Here is a 7,613-nt window from a genome sequence, read left to right on the forward strand (position 1 = left end):
GAGACAGACGTGCCCTCGACTGAGGCATCGGGCACAAATTGCGTTCAAAAACTCGATGATTCATGGGATTCTGCAATTCACACTAAGTATCACATTTCGCTACATTCTTCATCGTAACAAGAGTCGAGATATCCGTTGCCGAGAGTCATTTCCACGTGTATTACCAAAAAATCAGCCACAAAACTGAATAGGGGCACCCCCCACAACAAATGTAAGGCCAAGGGGCAAAAGGAAGAAAAACACATGAGAGAAAGAGAAACAAAGGTGGCTAACCCCCTCATAGGGGGAGGCTCGAATAGAGGAAAATTTCCCCCAACCCCACACCCTCACAAAAAGGGGGGAAATGCATGGAACAACGATCGAGAAGGACTAGGGTGGCCACCCCAGGAGCTCGCACTACTTTTAGCCCTTCCCTGACACCAGCCCACAACAATTCCCCCTTTTCTTCATAGAGTTAGGGACCGAAAGGAACAAAAGGGTAGAAAACAAAGCACAAACAAGGCACAAGCCTCCCAAAGCCTTGTGCCTTCGGAAAAAAAGGGGAATTAAAGGGGACAACGATCAAGAAGGACTAGGGTGGCCACCCCGGGAGCTCGCACTGCGTTTCATCCTTCTAGAACACCAATCCACAACAATCCCACCATTTCTCTGTAATTCTAGGGGCGATGAGGAAGAAGGGAAGAAAACAACAAGAGAGAAATGGATATATCAACCGTGGCTACTGGCTCACAAGGGGAGGCTTCAAACAGATAACAAGCTTCCCCAACCCCGTGCCTTCGCAAAAAGGGGGGAACTGCAGGGGACAACGATCGAGAATGACTAGGGTGGCCACCCTGGGAACTCGCACTGCTTTTCGTCCTTCTCGAACACCAATCCACAACAATCCCACCTTTTCTCCGTAAAGCTAGGGGCCGAAAGGAAGAAGGGAAGAAAACAACATGAAAGAAAGAGAGATATAAAATGCGTCCACGGGCTCACAGGGGGAGGTTCAAACAGAGAACAAGATTCCCCACCCCCGTGCCTTCGCAAAAAGGGGGAAACTGCAGGGGACGGTGATCAAGAAGGACTAGGGTGGCCACCCTCGGAACTCACACTGCTTTTCATCCTTCCTGAACACCAATCCACAACAATCTCACCTTTTCTCCATAAAGCTAAGGGGCCAAAAGCAAGAAGGGAAGAAAACAACAGGAAAGCAAGAGATATCAAACGTGGCTACTGGCTCACAAGGGGAGGCTCAAACAGAGAACAAGCTTCCCAAACCCCGCGCCTTCGGAAAAGAGGGGGAACTGCAGGGGATGGCGATCAAGAAGGACTATGGTGGCCACCCTAAGAACTCGCACTACTTTTCGTCCTTCCCGAACACCAATCCACAATAATCCCACCTCTCCTCCGTAAAGCTAGGAGCAAAATGAAGGGAAGAAAACAACACCAAAGAAACAAAGATCCCTAGAAAAGAGAGAAGCTCAACAGCACGCCGAGTAGATGTCCGCTAACCAAAAAGAAATCAAACAAGGCACCTAATCAAAAAAGCGTCCCGCCTCTTCACACCCTCCCACATGCATTCAACACAACACCCTTTCCAGCTTTACAACATAGCGAACAACTAAGCAAATAAATCACAACCTAAAATTGACCAACAGAAAAGACAAGGGCCACGATGAGACCAGTGTATGGAGCACGTCACTAAGAGGTGCACAGCCCCCCAACCCAGTGGCACAAGGCTTCAAACGACAAATAGACTACTGCCAATAACACAAATCCACCCTGTTACCCAGTAATTTGTCACTGTCTCCTTGTCAGTCTCCCTACTGTATCATGAATTCAAAATAACCATGCTCATGCTCTCTGGACTGGCCAAATGACCCACTTTGCCAAAGTTTATTTCATCAGCGCGACTGTTATTAAAATAACCACGCTGACTGGCGGCTGATAGTGCAACTGATGCGCTGCTAGTGCAGAAGCACACGGGTTTCCCGTGCTGGTCGAATTTCATGAGCCAGCGCATCCTATGCTAGCATTAAGTCGCACTGACACAACCTGCTCCGTTGTTAAGACGCGACGTCAGCGCTCTAGTCCAGTTATGCACCCGCGCTGATCCTATTTGGGCGAGTTTGTTCTAACAGCCAGCCTTCCAGATGACTCCAAACCTGGTTGTTGGCCTTGTGAATGTCGCCCTACCTTCTATGGCATGTCTGTTCGTCATTTGAGCCACCTTCCTTGGAGATAAGCTCATCCTCCCACCATTCATGGAGACTCCTTCTCCTATTTAAACCTCTACCATTACCATGAGCAGCTAGTTTTTTTAGTTTAGATAGTGTGGAATTCATAGTGCTTAGAGTGCTGCTGCTAGTAGGTAGTTGGTGTGACAAGTGTGGATTTGCTAGAGAGCTTAAGGAAGGTTGTGAGTATTGCTTGTGTGAGAGAGAGTTTTGTCTTGGGAGAATCTACCTCCAAGGGTGAATGCTTAAGAGACCTGCTGTCTGGACCCTCTAGAGAAGGACTCAGCGTCAGAACTTTGGTTGTACCTTTCTTTGTTATTGATTAATAATAGATGACTACTGTTATGGTTCCATTCTCATTTTTCTTTGTAATGGTTAATGTGAATTACATCCTTTCTGACTGATGTATAATTGCATTTATTAGATTTCACGCTTGTGTTTGTGTTTCTCTTCGTGTGTGTAGGTATCTATCTATGGGGATCGTGGAAGATCGTGACCAGCCAAAGCGAAGGAGCGAGAACGACATCTCTTCATCAAACAATAGCGTTGGAATCCAAGTAGGTGTTCATCACCTATCTTTTATTTGCAATTAGGAACTTGCATAGTAGCATTGACTAATTGTTGCTAGACCCATTCTGGGCTAGTAGGGATCGCCTCTATCCGTAGAGGGGATTTACCTCTCCAACAATTTGGCGACTCCGCTGGGGAGCTGGCCTTTGTCTCTTTTTGTTCATTCTTGTTTTGAGTTTGATTGTTACTCTCTTTTCAAAGATTGGGATTAGTTCTCTGCTTTTAGACTTCCTGGTTCAGTCTGGGAGGTGTCTTAATTGTTTAAAGAGTTCTTGCCTTGGTTTGGGAGTTTTTGGCTTGATTCTGCCTGTTTTTTATCCTCAGCGCGGTTTACATCAAAACAGTCGTGCTGACAGCGCATTGCTGTTTCTTTGACTTCGTGGTCATCGCGTAATTACGCCTAACAGTCGCGACGATCCTGGAAATCGGATCAGCGTGGAAAAGACGTGTACAGTCGTGATGTCAGCGCCACTTGGTATGCTTTTTACCCGCGATGACCTTGGGTTGCTAGCTTAATTCCCGCGACGACTCCTGAAATCGGATCAGCGCGGGTGGTCTGTGTAAAAATTGCGCTGACATCGCGGGTTGTCTGTGTAAAAATTGCGCTGACATTGTGATCATCTCGGGTTCTCAGTGTGTAACTTGCGCTGATTCCTGAAAAGTTGTTTTTATAACTTTATCTCCTGAATTCATCAATCTTTCTTATCCCCTGTTGTTTCTTGTCTCTCATTAGCTTGTTTTGATTGCTTTTGGTTAAGGGACGCTCTCTCTTTGATTTCATTCAAGTGAGTCTTGTGTTTTTTAGACCATGTGACCTAGCCCTTTAGAAGTTTCATCGAGAAACCATCTGCTCAGGTTACTTATCTATTCAAGGTTCATCCACAACCCTCTTATTGATTTGCTTGAGGCTTTTTCACTGCTTGTTGTTGGTTGATTTTTAGTGTCGATTATTGAACCACTTTTTATGTTGATTCGATTTCTTCACTACCAAGCATAGATCAGAATTGTTTGGATCGATCAGTTCACACTTGCTTGGTTGTTTAGGTGATTGTTATTGAACCAGTCTTCGTATTGTTTCGATTACTTCTCACTACCCAGACACGGATTACAGTTGTTTGGGGTCAACCGGTTCTTTTCACATTTGTCTGCTATTATTTCTCGAAAGTTTGTTTAGTGCATTGTGCCATTGGAAAAAGAAATTGAACTAATATCTTTTACATTCAATAGTTAATGGGGAAAAGAGCATTTCATTGATTTGTGTTCTCAAAATAAAAAGTTTCATTTCTTTGCCATTAGCTGCATTAGACTGTTTGATTGATTGAGTTCATTTTGTTTGGTTGAAAACTCTTAACCCTCTCATAGTTAGAATTCATCGAACGAAATGGTATTCTTTGGCATGTAATTTGCATCTAGGTAATTGTGAGAGATCACACGATAGGGCCTGAAACCGGAACTTAATTCAAGTTCAACCATAAAATAAACTGAATAAACCTAAAAACGCATTGGAACTTAACACAAACATTTAGAGGTCTAGGCTAGAGACGTGTTCTGGCGTCTTTAAACATAGTCACTATTGTTTCACATTACGGTTGGGTGATTCCTCCTTCTGTGACTCGATAGTGGTCTAACACGGATTGTGCTCCCACGTACCGTCGCGTATATAGGGAGACCCCACTAGGATTTTATCCTTGATCCATAGGAAGCCGAGTCTGCCGCCTTGCGAACCGTAACGCATCGAACACAGCATTCGGGAAGATTGACTGCAGTACGGAAAGTCCTTGGTTCTCATACGGTTACCAAGGTGTATAAGCAGTTTTACGGATTGCTTGGTAAACCCTTTGCCTAGAGTCTCCAGAGTAGTCACTTTTGATCCTTTTCGGACTCCTTAAAAGAAAAGGTGCCAGTGAGCATCTTGTCACTTCGTGCTCATTAAACATTCGAAGGAGACTAGAGTCATCTTTTCGTCCTTTTCTCGACTCTTAAAACATGAAAAGGTCAAGTTGTGTCTTTGCATTTTAAAATTTATTTGGCCACGATTAACATTACCTGGTTAGATCTTGTGTGCGTTAGCTTGAGTAGGTTTCTTTTTGTTTGCCATGGCAACTTTTCCGGGGTTCACCAACCCAAGTTCCCCTCCTGACGGGAATCCTGGTCATTTCCCTCCTCTTGGGAATGTTGGTGCTCCTTATATGGCAACGTTATCCCTTCCGGGGTTAACTGTCGGGTTGCCTGTTTGGTTGTTTTCAACCTCTTTGGTCCCTGCCGTATCGGCTGCTAGTCCATCAGTCCCTCCACCTGAACAACATCATGTTGATCCTAAGGTGGATCTCTCCCCTTCGACGCCTACTTCTACGTCTTCCTCTTGTACTTCACCTGGTGAAAGTCTCGATTCGAATAACCAGGTGGCTAAGAAGAAGAAGAAGAAGACCAAGAAGAAGAAGTCTCCTAAGGGAGAGGCTACAAGTATAACTGTTACTCCCTCGAGTACACCTGAAGTCGGGCCCCCTTCCGCTCCTCCGCGGAAGGTTAAGTTTCCTTGTCGATTATGCAAGGAGGACCATCTTCTTCGCGATTGTCCTGGCATTCCCAGGGTACTAGAAGTATGGTCTCGTGATCAGGCCCACCCCTCATCGTCCTCTGGAGCTCACGGCGATGCTACCTTATCAGTTGGGAATGGTAAGGGAAAAGGGAAGATTCGAATCCCCTGTAGACTTTGTGAAGGTAATCATCCCCTTCACCTCTGTCCACTAATGGATAAAGCCTCTGTTGTCTTGGAAAGTCTTACAGCTCCTTCACCCCAACTCCCCGTTGGATATCAATGTCTTTCTACAGCTGCAGATCATCCGCCTCTCGAAAATGAGATTGGTTCACATTCTTCTCTTGTCCAGGCCCCTCTTCCCGAACCTGGCTGTGTCCAGCCTGTTCCAGACCAACCATCGGTCGGAAAGAGTGTCAACTCGAGTCCACCGCTCGCTCACTTTGTTTCGGAAGAGAATCACGCCCATGTTCTTCTCATCTCTTCAGATTCTCCGGAGTCCTGAAATGACTCTCCTAACCCAGCTGCTCCCGAAGGTTCTCCTTCGGTTCCTTTAGCACATGGGGGAAATCATACGATTCCCCCACCAAGTAGTCTGGTCGCTTCCTTTGATTGGAATCGCCTGATCGCCGGTCGCCTTCCATCCCATATGCCTTTCCAGATCACAGTACATGCCTGTGCTATGGCAGTACCTGACACTGTTTTGGATGAAGGGGCATCTGTCAGTCTGATGCCGTACACTACTTGGCAAGCCTTAGGTTCCCCGCAGCTTGGGCCAGTCACTCAGAATCTGTTGGCCTTCGACGGAGGAGCCTGTCCATCTCTAGGAGTTCTCCCGAAGTTCCCTATTACTTTGGGAGGCAAAACCGTCTATATAGACGTCTTGGTTACCCAAGGTGTTTTAGACTTTAGTCTTCTCCTTGGTCGCGACTATGTTTACGCCATGGGGGCTCTCGTTTCTTCGCTTTTCCGTGTGGTTTGATTTCCACATGATGGAAGAATTGTGACTATCGATCAATTGTCGTTCGTTAGTCCCCCAATGCCTCCTGCGCAGTTGTCGCCCCTCCTAGTTTTTATCCACCAGTTGTATCTGCCCCCCCGCAAATCAACTACGTGGCCACCTACCCCCTGCCTGTATCTAGTGATGACACCGTCGTGCATAGTGTCCTGGGGGCATTAGGTCCTGACTTCCAAGATGTTTCCCTTCCACCGGGAGTGGCAATCTTGGAAGCCCCGACTTTCTATTCATTATGATGAAGTTTGGGCGGAGCATAGTTCCTTTCCTGTGTCAAGCTCCTTAAAAAATGAAACTAGGCTTCGTCGGAGCATAGTTCACTTTCCTATGTCAAGCTCCTTAAAAAATGAAACAAGGGTTATGAGGATAGTTCTTTTACTGTGTCAACCTCATTAAAAAATGAAACAACTCCTCCCTTTCCAATCGAGTCTTTTGATTAAGATCTCGTAAAATACAAGTCGAGTCTTTCATTGATCTCGAGAGTGAACCTTCATTCCATCCACTTTGTTGAATGCAATGAAGCTTGGGGGGCATGTACCTTGATTTGAATTATTATGCTGGGGGCATTCGAACTTATAACAAGCATAGTTTTTCGTTTCAAGCTTGTGTATACATGAAACCGAATCCAAGCAGAGTTCTCCATGGTTCAAGCTTGTGTAAAAATGAACCCATACCCGATTTACATCTCGTGATTACCATTTTTATCCGTTGAATTCTGCTAGATGAGCCTTGGTTGTTTCATTCCATTACTACCATCTCTTTGGCCGATCATATGCTCTCACTTGGTTGTTTATCCTTTCCTGAGGAACCGCAGCGATGAGTGGTTTTATTAGCCAGCCTCTTGACCATTACATGTTTTGAGCAGTTCCACCATTGCCGGAACCAGTTGCTACCCTTTATACCACTCGTTCCTCTAGGATGAGTCACCTTTAAGCTCTTTTATGACTCGTAAAATATGAAAAGATTGCCGAGTATTTTCCATTTTTGACTTGTTAAAGAAAAATTAAAAATGGAGGTCTTCTTTCAGCGCTTTTCCGACCATTTAAAGACGAAAAGATTGCCGAGTTTGCTCTTGACTCGTTAAATGGAAATAAGAGGCGGTCACCTTTAAATCTCTTTTCGACCGTTTAAACTAAAAAAGATTGCTGGGTTTTTGTCGTTTCGAACTCGTAATTGGCTCTAAAATGACATGCTTCTGACCGCTTTTTTACTTTTTTGGGTCGAAGTTACTATTTACGAAAAGTACTCCTCGATCATACTGGTCGGGCGGTTC

The 7,613-nt window shown here is 45.3% G+C and overlaps 1 non-coding gene across 1 annotated transcript in view; it reads right to left on the reverse strand.

The window, feature by feature from the left end:
* Positions 1-147, reverse strand: part of LOC149254587 (5.8S ribosomal RNA) — a 154-nt gene extending 7 nt beyond the window's left edge. Inside the window, exon 1 of the ribosomal RNA XR_016267499.1 lies at positions 1-147. This exon is cut by the window's left edge and continues 7 nt beyond it. This is a non-coding gene — a ribosomal RNA (5.8S ribosomal RNA).
* Positions 148-7,613: the final 7,466 nt, after the last annotated feature.

The sequence above is a fragment of the Pinus tabuliformis genome, chromosome 7 (genome assembly GCF_031772625.1).
Source record: "Pinus tabuliformis cultivar Carrire ecotype Pingquan chromosome 7, CPIR1, whole genome shotgun sequence".
NCBI classification, from domain to species: Eukaryota; Viridiplantae; Streptophyta; class Pinopsida; order Pinales; family Pinaceae; genus Pinus; species Pinus tabuliformis.